The sequence below is a fragment of the Molothrus ater genome, chromosome 1, assembly GCF_012460135.2.
Source record: "Molothrus ater isolate BHLD 08-10-18 breed brown headed cowbird chromosome 1, BPBGC_Mater_1.1, whole genome shotgun sequence".
NCBI classification, from domain to species: Eukaryota; Metazoa; Chordata; class Aves; order Passeriformes; family Icteridae; genus Molothrus; species Molothrus ater.
In genome coordinates this window covers 39305196-39322573 of record NC_050478.2, presented here as the reverse complement: position 1 = coordinate 39322573, position 17378 = coordinate 39305196, and the positions used below count along the sequence as shown (strand labels likewise).

Here is a 17378-nt window from a genome sequence, read left to right as displayed (position 1 = left end):
GGCATTACAGCTCTGCCTCACACACCTCACTGCAGAGGTAGGCTGGTTGCTCACTGAACCTCTTCAGCTCAAGCAAAATAAAAAAGACCTTTAACAAAAATGAGTGAAAGTAGAAAGTTTAGCTCACTAGAACGTCACCAACTCTGATTAATAACAACCATAATAATAATACACACTCTTTTAAGAAATTCTCCACTTTTAAAGAAGAAACAGAAACATTAACAAGTCTGGGCAGTGGCAATGAAGGCACCCAGCTAATAGTCTTCTGAATAGAACCCATCATTTAACCATGTACCAGCCAACCAAGACTCTGTCCCTCAATTTTTAAAAGCACATAATTCTAAATAATTATGTTGCTCAATGGTCCTGAGTACTACGGAACAGAAAATGCATCAAATGGGAAGCTAAATTTTATAATTTAAAACATTCATACACATAAAAGGGGAGAGGGAGAAAAAAAAAAGACACAGTTTTTCAAAACAACTACAAAATTACATAGCAACAGTGCAAAAGCTTCTGAACCATTTCCTTTCCCTTACCTCCAATGGAGGGTTTATTCCAGAGAGACAACCCTCAGCAGACAAAGCCTGCTTTTAAACATAGAAACACAGGAATTCTTATACTAGGTCAGATTAATAGTACATTTAGTTCAGTAACCTCTTATTTGACAGCAGCCAGAATCAGATGCTTTAGGGAAAGGATGAAGAAATCTCTAGGAGAGCAATTACAGAAAAAAACTTTCCCATAAAATTTCTTTCCAACTCACATCATCGACTGGATGGCTTATGCCCTGTAACAGGAGATTTTCTTCTTGCCTTTTTGTTTGTTTTTGCTAGCCTGAATAATACAAATAGCACTAAATAATACCCCAAGCACTGTGGATATCTTCTCTATCTATGGCCCATATGTTTTTAATCCTCAAAATTGTTGGCCCTAGCAGAATTGAGAGTCACAGAGTTTCAACATCACCAGCTTGCTGTTTAAAATAATATTGTGCTTTTAAATAACTCTCACGTCTTCCCTGGATGATCCTGTGTATTCATAGTACCTAGTACACCACAGTAAAAGTAAAATTAAGTGGATCTGACTCACCTTCTTCAAGAGCCCTTTCTGGTCTGCTCTCCTCAACACAGTTTACTGCAGTGACTCTTAAGAAAGCAGCCTGGAAAAGGCAGAAATGCCTCCAAAATTCCTTTCCCCTTGCACCAAATGTTTCAGGTTTCCTTCAGGACAAATATTAGCTCCTTTGTCAAATTTACTTGTTCATCCTAATTGCTAGTATACACTTCTTCAAATGTCACCCTTCCTAGTTAACAACTTCCTTAGATTTCAGGGCAAACACTTTTCAGGGCAGGAAAAAAAATCAATTCTTGAATAAGTCAAGAATAGCAAGTCGTTTTTCTAATTAAGGCATTGACTTTCTACTAAGATTGCACTAGAATTATCTGTATAGTCACTTCCACGTTAAAACCCTAGGTAAATATTAGTAAAGAAACAATTACATCAATTAATAATAGCAGCTGACAGATGAACACTACCAAGAGGACTCCATTCTCTCCTGAGGCAAACACAATGCCAGATTCCAAACGAAAGCAGAAAGGGAATAATATGGACCCAGGCTGTCCAAAACCTGTATTTGCATCCGCAAGTAAACACTTAAACTCTGTAAACACCAGGCCATTACCAGTCTGCTTGCCATGCTCTCAACTGGGCCCCAGCAAGCAGCTAATGGGGAAGCTCCAGATGAGCAGGGACACTCTGGCTCTCTGCCCCCTCCATTGACCTCTGCTTTGGCTTTAGGGTCACCTGAGATTCATCCACGCTGGCTGAAGTCTGCTGGCTGTCTCCAGGATTTCTAGAGAAGGTTGAACATTTGCAATTCTTCCTAATATATTCACATTGTCCATGTCCATATGTCTTCATCTGCAAGTGAGCTCAAGCATGGAAACGACTAGAGCATGAGCAAGTATTAGACTAAATTATTTCAGCAATCACATTACTTTTGGTAGGCTGCCTTTTGCCAAACCAAAGCATCTGCAGCTCAGAAATGTAACTTCTAAATTAAAAAACTTTGCAAAGAAGTGCATCAGTTCACACAGATCTGGACAGTGATAATCCTCCAAAAGTTATTGCTGTGAATAACATTAGCATAAGCAAATCAGCCCTATGAAATCAATTCTGACAGAATACCTGAATAAGGGAAGGCTGCACAGGGTTATTTTTCTTAATTTCCATTTTTGAACAAGTTTTCCAACATCCATTTTAATAAAAATGAAAACAAACATTCATAAGCAAAAATTCACACGCAGTGTGAATATACTTCAAGGCTGCTCAACCTCATTTAAAATTACATTCTCCCATTCAGTTCCACCTATCTCTAGTGAAAGGACACAGCAGACACACTAAGAGTCTGGTCACTGCTTGGGATTTGGGCTGAAAGAGGAATTGAATGCACAGAAAGAGCTACTGATGGAGAGCTGGGAAGTCTCTCAGTGGTATCCCCCTCATCTCTTACTGCAGGACTTCCAAACAAATTCAGTGAAACGAAGCCGTCGCATGGGCAGATAAAAAACAGAACCAGGTTTGCATCCATGGACCAGCTCTTACTTTCATGTCACCTGTCCTTCATAACTCCTCACAGGCATAAAAAGCAAATAACATCACCTATCAGACAGAACAGGGGGAAAAACTCTCCTGATCTCAACCCAGCTGCTCAAAGTGTCTTAAATACAATGAAGGATGGAATAAAATGGATGCATTCAGGATTTTATGACTGTCACGGTAATGTTTTTGTTTATTATTCACAGGGCTTAGTAGATGCTTACCCCACCATCAAGGAGAGTCGGGGCTCAAAATAAAGTCTTGTATTATCATCAAAGTACAAAGAATAAACTATATATCAACCAGCTAAACTGGTATGTCTCTAAAAGGGACAACACGTAAGAAGTGAGTTCAAAAATATTAGAAACCACTTCTGAGCACTGTCAAGCTGACTGAAATCTTAAGAGTTTGAAAAAAAAAAAAAAGGAAAGTGTTGTGACAAGTAATCTAAACAAATGTTAAAAGTGAAGTTTGACAAAGATGAAATATCTGCCAAACACCCAAAACATAAATGAAACTGCCATTCAGCCAGGGCCAAATAAAACAAGATGTAGCCAGGCAGTTTCTGACAGAACAGTAAGGGCATTGTTAGGTCTTCTTATAGACCTCCTTTCTTTATGCAAAAAAAAAATCCAGGAGGGTAAAAAAAAAGCACACCACTGTGTGGCAAAGTGTGCCTCCACTTCAGTGCACACCTCAGGCTCTCTGTTTATCTGGGAGAGAAAGGGGATGGGGGGTTATCCATGGCTTCTGCTGAGCACCGGTGTGCTGCACATGCTGGAGGTTTCCAAGGACCAGAGCAGGAGGAGATGTTGAAAGACAACAGGGAAAATCCAGCAGGAGGAAGGAGAGAGTTTGGGGGAGTGGTAAATTCATCTGAAACATTTAGCAAGATTTTACGGCTATTTGGTTTCAAAGGCTAATTAGCATTTTGAATAAAGGGCCTCTTCACTAAACATGTAAGCACCTCATCCTTCCAGCGGCTGCCAAAAATCAAAGGTTACCAAATGAACATATATAAGGCCTTTAAACTTCTAGTGAACAATAAAACTATTTTCCCCATAAATTTCCAAATAAAGAAGCATAATACAGCATAGAGAGCACAATGCCAAAAAAAACCCAACCCAGAAAAACTCAGCTCATAAACTCGGCAGGTTTTCTGAACAATATTTTGATCTTTCCAGAAAGGAACAGTAAAAGCAGCATATTCCCCACTACGAGCTTCATTTTAGGATCAAAAGCATAGCAAAGTACATACATTTAATTAGCAGGGAGAATACAAAAGCCAATTAATGGAAAACAAAACACATTCTGGACACAAAAATACACTATAAATGTTACAGACAGACACTGGTGTGTGTTCCTCTGTGCATGGCAACAGTTCAGGAGGAGTAACTTCTGAAAGCAGTGTACTGACTTCCAGCTCACAGCTTTTCAGGATATTCACCCTTCTGAGACTGCTTAACATGATCTCCTCTATTTATAGTGACTTTTTTGCAACTGTTATCTCAAGGTTATTAAAATGAACAGGCAGAGTCACAGCAACACCACAGCAACCAACGCCAGCGACTAAAAGACACTACTTCAGCACACACTTTTGCTTGTAACTTGGGCAGCTTTGAGATTTTTGTTGGCAGCATCCTCTGTGCAGGTCAGGAGAGCCCAGGAGCCACGGTGGAAGCGTGAGCTGTGGCTGACCCAGGGCTGTAAGCCATAGTATGACCCCTGCTTAAAGCAGCAGAGGTGTTAGTGCAGAGCACACACTTCCACATCTGCCCAAACCACAGCAGCCACAGGGTGGTGAGGGCTCACACCAACCAGGGCTGCTCCTGGGAACAATGGCAATTGTGTGTCCTGGTCCAGCTGCAGCCCTCAAGCAGCAGAGTGCCTGGGATACACTGGAGCTGCCCTCCCCTAAAGCACCCACCCAGAGGAGCTCTGCTGAGAAGCAGATCTCTTGTGGCCACCTCCTGTGTGAGCAGCCCTGCAAACCCATTTCAACTGGCCACACTAACTACGGCCAAGATACAGCACCCAGGCTTCCAAAATCATCCCTGAATGCACATATATACACTGCCATGCTGTTTTGGGAGAGAGTTTATGTCCTTAGACACAAAGATTTCATCACTTTAGCCTCAGCCTGCACCATAGCTATTCCCTCACGAGTGTCCCTATGTAGGCTGGTTGTAGTTGCAATATACTTAAATTAATTGTATGCATTAGAACTGGATTTTATATAAATTCATTTTTGCAGTTTCCAGCTCAGAACAGCCTTTAGTCAGACTTTAGAAGAAGTTCAGATTTCTCCCATTATCAATACAGGTCACAATAAATTGAGGAAAGCTGAAGTGTTTTCTGCTTTGTTTGCAGGATGGAAATTTTTTTTACATTTCATTATGATAAAGATTATTATGGGCAAAAAAACCAGTATTTATTTTTTAATTTGTTGATTTAAGCATTATTTTAAACCTGCTAGTGAAAAATCCAGAAAAACCAACTTTATTTGATTTCATTAATTACAAAATTAACCTTTAAAACCATCATATGTCATCTCCCACTAGTTTTACTACTTCTAAAACATGACTACGTTGGGAGTGCCAGGGTCTGGAGTCTCAGACAGGAGGGGATGGTCAGTGGGGTGAGCATATGTTCCTCCTGCTGCCAACCCATTCTAGTCCCAAGCAGCTGGTATGAGCCAAGGTTGTAAGCATCAAGTGAAGTAATCCCTGCAGTGGCAGCTTTTAAAAGCTCAAGAAAGGAATCCCAAGAAAAACTGAAGTTAAAAAATTGTATATACACTTCCCAACCTTAAGTTTTCCACACCTCCAGACCAGTTCTCATCAGAGGGCTACTTATATTCCACTTGCATCTATCAGCATCTAAGATTCACTGACAGAAATCTCAGCCACAAAGATCATGTAATTCTTTATGCAGCTCCTTGCTTATCCTTGTAGCCAGAAAATGCCAACTAAGAGAGGTTCACACAGGGCTGGAAGGAAGCCCCCCCCTAGGCACTGAGGCACCATCCAGCGTGAGAGACCTGGGTGCAATGAGACCATCACAGCTCATGGGGTCAGTCAGATGGAAACTCACAGAGCCAGAAATGGGAGGGTCACAAACCATAACTCTTTCAGAAAAGAACATTTCAGAAGCACCAGGAAACAGCTCTAGGTTGGTTTTTAATATCAGGTGTTAGTGAGGAAGGAGATGAGTATACCACATAAGGGGTCCCCAAGGCTGCATCTCACCTCAATGAGACTTGAAAAGAAACACTGGTAAACCAACAGACCTCAAGGCTTACTATTCCCATTAGGATTTAAGGGCTTCCTGAGGGAGGAATTCCCACCTAGGGTTAGGCAAACATATGCCTCTCAAGATCTTCAAGCTGGGACTGGATTACATCTGTCTCAGAGAAGAAGCAGCTCAAAGGTCCAGATAAAAAGGTGCAAGCATACCTTTTTTGCTGTGCAATCTCAGCTTATTGCTTCTAGTCTACATGGGAAAAATAAATCCAGAGACCATATTGCCTGTTTTGTATTTTAATTAAGTAAGTGCCTGGAAATAAGTTATAGGTTTTTTCCACTGCTTTCTCTTGCTAGCTGCCCAAACACAGGCTTTTCCATAACCTTGTCATGGATCAAGTTATTAATAAAATACAAACAAAAACCGTACTGGCACATCAGCTAATTAAAATGTCTCTACCAATTTCACCTTTGCTTCTCTTCTCAGAAATGAATACATCCTCCTTTGACACAACCCCCTGTATTCTGTAATCCCAATGTCTCTCCAGCTATCCATGGTTATTTTGCTGTTACAGCATATGGTGTTTCAGAGAGGCTTTGACAGTGCCATTTCCTTACCCCACTCCCAAAGATGCACAGACTGAGTTCCATTCATTGTGGGAAATTTGTTCATGTCCAATTTACCCAATGCTCTCTGCAACAATTTTGTGTTATGAATGGCTATTGTTAGCCTGCTGCTGTTCACTCCCCAGAAAGGGGGGTTTGGGGAGTTTGGTTTTTTCGTTGGTTGGTTTTTGTGGCTTTTTCTTTTCAAGAGTCTGCCAAAGTAAAACACTTTTTCAACCCTTCAGTGTTGGAAATCCATGTTCAGTTGCTGTATTGGTCTTGCTGGTATAGCAGTCCTTACAGTGCCATGTTTTTAATCTTTGGCTGGAATAGAGTTGATAACCCACTGATGTTTTTCTTATTGCTGAGCAGGGTTTGTGCAGCAGTAAGACCTCCTCTCGTGCCCACTCTGCCCTGCACCATCCCACTCCAGTGTATAGGCTGGAAGAGGGCATGGGACTGGGAGGGGACACAGCTGGGACAGCCAACCTGCACTGACCAAAGGGATACCACAGACCACATCATGTTGTGCTCGGCAGTGGATGCTCAAGGAGCAGAGGGGAAAGAGGAATGTTCATGGCCGTGGTGTTTGTCTTCCCAAGCAACTGCCATGTGTGCTGAGGCCATGCTTCCCAGGAAGCAGCTGGATGTCTGCCTGCTGATTTGAAGTAGTGAATGAATTACTCTTTTTGCTTTGCTTCCGTGTACAGCTCTTGCTGTCATGATTAAAATGCCATTATCTTGAGCCACAAATCTTCTCACCTTCCTTCTATTTCCTCTCCATCTCATGAGAGAATGCAGGAGTGAGCAGCCATGTGGGTAACTGGCTGTTAGCCAAGGCTAACCCAGCACAAGGCTACAACTGCCAATAATTTTCTTCTTGACCTCCTTCTTCATCTCTAGTTATCTTCTGTTTAATTAATCTAATTAAACCATATTAATTTAGCAGATCAAAGAAATTCTTGACATAACAGCTGACTCAGTTAGCATCACTGCATGCTTGGAATCACAACAGATTTACACAAAGTCACTGGCTAAAGTCAGATGTCCTCTTTAGGCCAACCTCACTCTCTCTAATCCACAAAATAAAAGTAATGTTTTAATTTCTAAGAATTATTTCAGGCAATCCTTAGGACATGACAACAGAAAGAATATCAGAACTGCAAGATCCCGATTGATCCCGGTGGTAGGAACTCAATCAAGTTGTGCTGGATATGTGTGATGGGCAGGGAGGGCACTGGCAGATGCCAGCCAGATGAAAGACCTTGAAAGCTGTAAAGTTGCTCATATCTATGTCAAATGAGCATAAAGGCATTAATGAACCAAAATTATCCACTCAGGCACTTCAGAGTTGTACATAACCACATAGGGCACAGGGGAGAGGGTGGCTGGATTGCATCTTTAGATCTGACAGTGATTTGCTAGTGACTTCAGGAAAGTCATTTGAACTCCATCTGACTCAATTTTTCCATTTGTGAAATGGAAATCAACATGCACTTCCATCTTAAGATAAGTGAAATACTCAAGGCTGGCAACATCATTAGCTCTAAGTAACTAATAGCTATTAGTACCTGGAGCACACGATTGCCCCCCGAAGCGGCTTTCCTGGGGGGACGGGGGAACATGACTTACAGCTCAGCACAGATAACAACTTCATTTCTATAGCCCTCCTGAAAAGGGCAATGTGCATGCTCCTAAATGAATTCCACACCCCAAATCAATTCAGTGCCTAAGAAGAAAAAAAGTATCCATTGGAAAATAAGACAACATATTCCAAGACGGCTGTTTTATCTATCTGATATGTTTCCTGCATCTTGTGGTGATTTACCGTAATAGGTAATAACTAGTGTACGTTATATCTAGTTTTTAATAACCACAATTCCATTATATTTCATTTCCCAAAGGGACTATTTGTGTTTTTTCATATCTTTTAACTGTAAAACTGTAAACTGCTGTAATCAAGTACTGCTTTCTCTTGTGTTCTGGACATCCTCAGTTGATTATAATCACTGCCTGCTGAACTTATCTTCAAAATGTTAATCAGAAATTGAAATAAAAATTGATATTACATTATGTACTGCCCCATTTATTCACTTTTCTTAACATGGGAGAATCAGAATACAAAGAAATATAAAACAGAAAAGGAAAAAACTCAGAAAAGTAAAAAAATAAAAACAAAACAAACAAAAAGTATGGGAAAGACAAGGGTGGGGGGGGGGGGGAGGGAAAAAAAAAAAACCTCCAAAAACTGGCTTTACAGCAGATGAGAAATAGAGAGGACCATTAAAAAAAGGGGAAGTCCATGCTGTTGAACCTGGTGTCTGTAAAAGAGGTGTAGGCTCTGAAAGTATGTTTTGAGATACTTGTACAACATAAAAAAACTCATTTTAAAGTATATTTTAAAATAGCACATCTGTACATGGTACACTACTCTTTTGGGAACTAGTGACTCTGTCCCACAACCACCTACCAGCAAGGCTATGAGAGAGAGAATGCATTTTAGAAGGTGTCAACAAAACGGAGCATGTAAGTGTGTAAATCAAGCTGTAAAGTCAGCTGGATTTTCCAAAATTAATCCACGTTTAGGGGAACTGATAGGTTCAGAAGGATGCCATGCCTGAAAGTGTCACTGGATACTACCTGAGAACATCCACAGTGACATTTTCAGAGATTTATAGGTTTCCAGCACCAAAACAATGCTGAGCTGGGAAGAGCTAAAATCCTTGGTTTAACTTACACCCAGCAAAAAGGATGCATGCATCCACGCCCACACCCAGAGTGTTTGAGTTTTCTCAGCCCTGACACACACAGCTAATACTACAAACTAACAAAACAAACTCCAGTGTGGTCCATTACTTCATCTTGATCAGTACAACCTAAAGGCTGGTTGTAACTGCATCCAGGAGAGCAAGACACAACCATGGCCTTCTTGAAAGTAAAGATCTCCTGAGGAAAGAGTTTTAGTGGAACAAACAGAACGTAACCCTCTCAAAAACTTCTCTTTCCTTTAAGTGGACGCTATCAACAGAAGTAACTTACATTTCTTAGCTTCCTTCAGAAGAAAGGGACGAGCATTTGCAAGGAAGATTTGGGAAAACAGTACAAATGCAAAGTTGGAGAGATAAATCCAGCCAGCTGGAAAATAAAATCAATGAGCTAAAAGCATTATTAATTGAGACAAGTGAATATGGGCAGAGTCAAGGCTACTGACAGAGCAGAGGAGATAAGGCAGACAAACCATTATCACCAAAAGTAAATAACATTGAATCAACCAGATATGATCAAAGGAGCATGTTCATAAGTACTGGTGATATTACTTCTGAATTTGATTTATTTTATCTCAAGTCACAGTGTATATCACTTAAGCAAGCCAGTTCCTTCCAGGTATCTTGCTAATATCCCTTAACAGAAGCAAGACTGGATGCCCAGACAGTAACAGATTAAATGAAAAGGCAAAAACCCCCCTAACTAACTAGATAGGCATTAATAACTCAGTACAGCTAACAAATCCCCTTGATATAGAAAAGGAAGAAGCCACTATCATCATATAGTCTGGCCAAACATAAACACAGGGCACGTATTTACCCCCCAGAACATGGATTAGCATCATTCCCTACTTAAATAAAAGACTTCAAATGGTGGCACATTCCTCTCTTTCCCATTAAACTCTCTTCCCTTGTCCACTCCCATTTATGGTTACAGCTGCAGAACTGATGCCCACGGAGCAGGGATCAGCCCCCAGAAGTGCCTGCCTGCGTAGCAGCACTGACTTTCTCCTGGTCTGATGTGTCCAACACATCTGGTTTAAATCCCTGCTTCTAATAGAGAGGTCTGTATGAAAATTTTACCTAATGGAAACTACAATGTGGTAGGTAGTGTTCTTCACTTTAAGTAAATATCAATCCAGACACCTGTTAGAGAGGACCATGGGTATGATTTCAGGATGAGTTCCCAAAAGCTGTTGAGGATTTATACTCAATACTATTTATCATCTGCAAATGGGTTATTACACCCAACATTCCCAAACTGCACACTTGCATAATACTCTTGGGTTACCACTGTATTATAAAGTCAGTTACAACACTTTTACCAAAGCTGATCAAAACTGACTGAAAGAAGATCATTCACTGTCATCTTAATAGTTCTGCATAACCTACAAGACCAGTGGCAGTGTGTTCTCCACCTGGGAGGCAGATGCACTCTACTGTAATACAACAACTGATCTTTTATTTCTATGATTATAGATCCTAAAACCCTAAATACAAAAAAAAAAAATTAGAACTCCCCATAAAGTACCCTACAAAAGCAAAAGCACTGATAATAAGGTATTTATTGGATATGGTTATTTATCTCATTTTATTTTTAAAACTCAATAATGTTTTCATGGAAATTAGAAAGGATATGGATTCTTGTCAGACCTGAAATGATTTGTAAGAATGTACAATATTCCACTAACATTTCTGAAAGCCCGAGACTACAACTGGCAAACAATCTGCCCTGGCTTTGTGGCTTTCCTAACCAAAAAAAGACCATTAAAAAATGAGTGCTGCGAACTTTATAACTATGCTGTGTTTCTTGTCATGCTGGGATTAGTAATAGCAGTGCTATCAAATATTACTGTGCAATAAAACCTGTGGTTTGCATTTAGATTACATTTGATTTCTTCATGTGGAAAATGCATGCTCTAATTTTCCTCTTACAGTAAAATTGATAATACATAGAATACAACATCACAGCAGATGACACAGTCTACAAGGTAGGCATGACTTGTTTTATAGTCATAAAGCTTGTACTTCTGGCTGTGATTTTATGAGCCAGGCATACAGAAAAAAAGGACAAAAAAGATATTTATAAATAAAGGCATACAACAGTAAATAGGAAAGGAGACAAAGTTACAGAACAGATTGAACTGGATATAATCAGAACCAAACAGCTCTCAGAAAAACTGCTAACTTAGCACTTAGATACCTCACCAGTCAATAACGTAGGTACAGCAGCCTCCTATAACAAAAGAAAGCAATTCTAGGCTGGAAGAAAAGGAATATAAATAGGACCGGCAGCATCCTCACCAGGCCAAAAAAAATTTCTTTGAATATATTCTTTTAAAGCTCACAATATCATAAATTAGCCCCTCACCTCCCCCCAATTCCCACAAAGTTGATATCATCTATCACCATTTTCTTTGCAATAAGTAATCTTTCAAAGTATTAATTTCAGTAGGATCTTTCACAGTATATTTCAGAGAAGCTTCTATAAGCATCTAAGAACTTATTAGATAAAAAAAGGGAGGTGTACACCGCACACGGTCTCCATGGGGACATTGCACATGGCAGAAGCTGTGAACAGAGCACTTCCATCACAGGAAGGCAATGGGGAAGAATTATACAATAAGGAACAGAGAGCTCATTAGCATGTAAAAGCCATAGCCCCATATATACTGCCATATTTCTGTACGTCACCGCATTAACAAATTGCTGTTTATTAGCGGTGATTTACTGAGTCAAGCACAACAGGACTGGGCACTAGCTGAGGCAAAGCAGCTGGATGCAAAACTAATGCAAACAGCTAAGAGGAGAGTGATGTCTTAACTGCTTCTCTGGATAGCTTGATCCACCAGCCAACAGATGAACTGATTACACACTGTTGCAAAAATTTCACCTTTTGCTACACTGCAATAATTTCTGAATAAATACAAAACATGGTCAGCCTTGACATACTGAAATCTGAAGAGATGCAAAATGATTCCTCACCTCCACCAAAGATGGTGCTGTCAGTATTTAGAGAAATTATCTTTTTACAATGCACTAATGTTCTTGTATTCAGGCCAACCATGAAAATTCACGAACTGCAAACGTATTCCTTTTTAAATGTTTACGCCCACTTCAAAGTACACATTTTTCTTACTACTACCACCGTGCTCTCACTGCATTACCTTACTCTTCTAAACTCACAGCTCTTTCCACTGCAGTCTCACCGCAGATGCACACCACAATACAAACAAACAAAGTCCAGACTGCACAAAGCCAATGATAATGCCATGCTCAAACTCAGGAATTCAGTAGAAGCATAAATTCCCAACAGGGACCACCACCAGTTAGTCTCCCCACAATGCTCAAGCCCAGACTGGCATCCCCTTGCTTGCTCAAGCTTTGCATCTGGCTTCAGAAGTGCCAGTACCAGGAAAAACACACTTTAACTACATGTTCTAGACAACATGCATTAATGGCTTATGAAGTATTGCACTTCTTTGCTTCTTCCTTTTAGTACTAAAGGGATTTTGCTCAGGGAGAAAAGGAAAAGAAGAATCAAAGCTTTGGACTTGTTTTTTCCTTGAAAGAACCAAAACCCCCACAAACCTACAGAAGAAACTCGCAAAATGCAGCAGTTCCTAGAGACAGCAGCAGATCAGGCTTTACTGTTTTAGTACAGTTCTGAGCCCCTAAATTTCAAGTTCACATCAACCAAAATTAAAACTCACTGCGGATTATCAAGTTTCATGTATTTTTTCACTACCCTTATGCAAAATTTACTTTGGCACAGTACAGGAGTGCATTATTAATCAGCATAGATTTGTTTGAAAAAGCAGACTCTATTTATTCAGAGGTAGGACTGACTCCAAATCCAGGCTTTCTTTTCCACATGGAATGCAAGCATATCAGATTTGGTATTTGATTTTTCAGCTCAGCTGAAAAAGGGACGAGCTGAACTTTGTCTACGTGGTAACAGAAAAAGAAACTACAGTATTTTACTTTTTTTTTTTTTTGGTGGTTTCAGGTATCAAAGTGAAAATGTCAAATGTCTCTCACCACACCCATTACAGCAAAATCTCAGACCAGTTGAAGACAATGACGCTTTGCTATTGGCATTAAATGAATCCGGTCTCACCCACCCATGACCAAAAAAGATACAGCGTCATTTCAAAATCACAGTCACTTTCCTATCAACTTTTTGCAGCATTTTCAGATTTATACATCCTCTTTTCCTTCTCATATTGCAGTCAATTAGCAGCTATAACTAAGCAGATCTGTGCAGTTTTAGCATGAGTTCTTTAAAATCACTGATCTTTACAAGCCACTTTGATGAAAAGAGAGAATATTTACCAGCAACTATTAAGCATGAAGTTTGAGGAAACAGAAGTAGCTTGTAGGAGGATTTGCTAATGTAGTTTATTGCTGTTACTTTTCATATCTGAAAAGATACTGCCTCTGAAGTCTCTGACGAAAACGCAAACAGATATTCTTGGGAAACAGTACAAGCCAAATGCAGGTTACAAAATCAGAAAACTTGGTCTTAAGGATTTCATCACATAAATCCACTGATACCCCAACAGTGTCACACCAATACACATGTAAAATCAGAATCTAGTTGTCTGGTGATGCTGAAAAAATACATGGTGGAAACACACAAAGATTTTCACAACAGAAGTCTTCCCCATAAATGTGTGCAGAAAACCTAGAGATGAAATCCCCCACAAGAAGACACAATACTACCTACCAGGCAGTGATAATCTCTCAGTGGTCACAACAGGCATGTTGTTGAAACAACTAGATGGAAAAAAAAGGCATCCATGCTTGAGTGATTCTGCAGAGCAATGTGCCTGCACCTAATACAATGGAAAACCTATTCAAGAATAGCTAATCTTGTGAAACTACGACTGCAGAATGCTGTTAGAAGCAGTGAAAACTGAAAATCCTCTGAATTAAGTGTTCACTGAGCAAGTTAAAGCTTTAGGTAGGCATCTCTCAACCCATCCACCCACATACCTGAGGGTGGCATCCATGTGACAAATTGCATTTAACATGCACCTGCACTCTACCCAGTAATCCATCCTCACCTTGGCTACTTCTAGCATTACAAATCTCCAAGGTACTTTGAACAACTGACTTCTGCAAGGAAGAATTGCTCCTCAAAAGTGTACTGTCAAAAAGCCAGGAAAGGTTTAGGTACAAATATACTGCTGTTCAACGTGGATAGAAATAGGATCTTTAAATTCTTAGGAAACAAGGTTTCCATGGGTTTTCAGGACCATTACTATTTCTAGGAGACAGAAATACAGATTTCTAAAAGGAAAACTCATAGTTCAGTCACTAAGCAGTATGGAGCTTGGAGATGCATATCCACAGCTGAAGATGGGGTCAGGTGGTGAAGCCCTCTGTCAGTACAAAGTGGTAACATGCACAGCTACTCTTGGATCACCTACAGCAAAACCATCATTCCTGAAGCCAGACAGACCCAGACACGCCTACTCCCCTGAGAGCTCAGTCCATACAATGCCAAACAGAGGCCTCAACAAGGGAAACAGACTCTTCCATTGTTGAACTTCAAGAAAATCGACAGTATTTTGAAGGTGCAAATTAAAGGTGCAATAAATCCATTGGGGAAATGCTCAACTTCTCCCCAAAATACTGCAGCCACTCTCATGGCACGGCAACTTAGGGAGAAGCAAATACTCACTTCTTGTCCCCAAGCTGTGTGCTCTGTGGCAGCTTGAAGATGCACCTGGAGTAGTACCAGAGGTCCACAGAAACCTCTATCCATGTCCACAGTACTAAAGAGTGCACCTCCTTCAGCAGATAGGAATAATCTCTGCCTCAAGATGAGAGAAAGAAAGATGGAAGTGCAAAGGCCAGTTTATTATTATTTCAACTTTGGCTGGGCACCAGGACTGGACCTAAATAAATTATGCCAGGATATATGCTCAGAGTTAGCTTCCCTTGCAGTTCTGCACAAACAGAAATCAGCAGGAGTCCAGCATGTAGAACGGCTTCTGAATCGGGTCATTAATCTGTACAAGCAGAAAAACCTACCCAAAAAACACATTAGCAGCCACTGCACTCCAGGTTACAAGGCTGAACTATCATGCAAATTGATACACATCTCTTGCCTCCTCGAGCCACAGAGGAGGGCACAAGCAACCTACAGGGGAGAGAGCACAGAAACCTACGGACGCGCACTCCTGGTGAGGAGCAATGGGACAGGACGGATTTATTCAGTGATGATAACATGGTATTATTTTTTCCTGCAACAGCAATGCAAATTATTCAAAGATGGTCACATCCTGAAATGGCTTGGCTCTAGAAATATGTTCATTGCCATGAAAATCTTGCCAACTTAAGCTAGCACACAAAACCACAAGGGCAGAAGACAATTCAAGGTTTTAAGTAGACAGAGACACAGAGATTAGTCACTAACATTTTTTTTCCATCTACTTGTTTGATGATTTATCAATAAACTAAGTAATCTCCACCTGCTGTTCAGTCAATAGCTGATTAGTTAGATGATTCCCTCCAAGTCCTTCAGGAGGACAGAGTCATGAAGTCTTGCTTTCAAGGACAGACCAGTAGTTTTTTTCATAGTTTTACAGCATGCTATTCCTTAATAGCAATGTAAATAAAACAGAGTGAAGAGACCTCTCCATTTCAAAGCTACTGTAAAATGTAGAAGGGAATTTACTTTGGGCTCAAACTATAAATCTTTCATTTCTTCTGTTTTTTAAATACCGATAATATTGCAGGCATGAAAAGATTTCACTCCTCTAGTCCCTAGACAAAACCTAACCCTCATTCTTTAATATAACTACAAGCAGGACAGACCTAAGTGGGAGAGAAAGGCGTATATCCCAGACACTGTTTCTATCATAAAAACACCCATTATTTACATCAGCCCGGGAAATAACCACATATGAGGCAAGTCATGAAACAAGAACACCCCTATGTTAATCATCTAAATTCATGACTATATAACCTACAAACAAGACCTGAGTTAACACTGGCTGGCAGCTCTTCAGGAGGCTGCAGGAAACAACAGGGACTAAGGAGAGTAAAAAGGAAAAAGGGCTGGCTGAGTGATGCACCTGCTGCCTTGCTTCCCCTTTCCATTTTGCACAGAAAAATTTGCACAGTTACAACTCTTAAGTGCACATTAAACTTATGCCCTTTTACACTGACATGACTATGAAGACATTATGGTGGGTATAAAATACTATACTACTATTTAGAAGCATTTCTGCACTACCAGCTGGTGTAAAAGAGCCCTTGTGCAGTTAGGAAATTTGTTTTCCTATGTGTGATAAAAACACAATGACGAGTTTTGTTCAGAAAGCAGGTTTAAGTAAAAAGAAAAACACCTACTAATTTATATGCGTATGTAACTAAAAAATACAAATTACATTAACTTATAAACACAAATACTTATCAATATATATGGGTATACATATGATTGGTACACATAGAGATATAAATAGTACAGATGTGTATATATAGATATAGATATATTTTTAAAAAATCTCTTGAGAAAACAAATTGCCAAGAGAGTGTAATGGGACAACTCCTCTCCTACTCTCACCAGAAGCCCAGAATCAACTCTTGAAGTAATTGTAGTATAAGTTCTATTTCACACCAGAGAAGAGTCAGTGGACAGAAGTTTGAACTGTTTCAACTGAGCCTGAAAGTTGTTTATTCACCAGAGTTTGAATCTGTTGCAAATGGCTCATTTAATTCAACCTCAGAGGCATTTGCTCTCCACTTTTCAACCTCAGAAAGCAGTAACCTAGCTAGGGAGGTTAGATGCAGTATCACCAGTTCAGATCAAAAAGATGCCAGTGAACAGCTGAGACTTAAATTTATACCCAGAGTGGTTACATGGACAAGAAAAAGGAACAGTAGATGCAATCAGTTTCAGCTATATCATGTATTTTCGCCTGTTCTTAAAGAATTTCAGGATGAAAACATACTAAACAGAACCCTGAAATTAAAATCAACCAGGGAAAAACTAATCTAGCTGCCAAGAAGAACTGACTAAGGCTCCATGACAAGCAGAGATACATATTCAGAATTAACTTTAAAAAAGCTTCTAAATTCAACTAATGTGCTATAAAATGACAAACGCACATATTATACGAACCAATTATAAAACATTGCAGCAAGCATT

The 17378-nt window shown here is 39.9% G+C and overlaps 1 protein-coding gene across 9 annotated transcripts in view; it reads right to left on the bottom strand.

The window, feature by feature from the left end:
• RARB (retinoic acid receptor beta) overlaps nucleotides 1-17378 on the bottom strand; it is a 311733-nt gene that overhangs the window by 205938 nt on the left and 88417 nt on the right. Inside the window, exon 1 of one of the 9 annotated variants that reach the window (XM_036379260.1) lies at nucleotides 13944-14009. The exons of the other annotated variants lie outside the window; for them this stretch is intronic. The gene's annotated coding sequence lies outside the window, so the exon portion shown is untranslated. Of the gene's footprint in view, nucleotides 1-13943; nucleotides 14010-17378 lie in introns of those variants that run through there. 9 annotated transcript variants of the gene reach the window in all.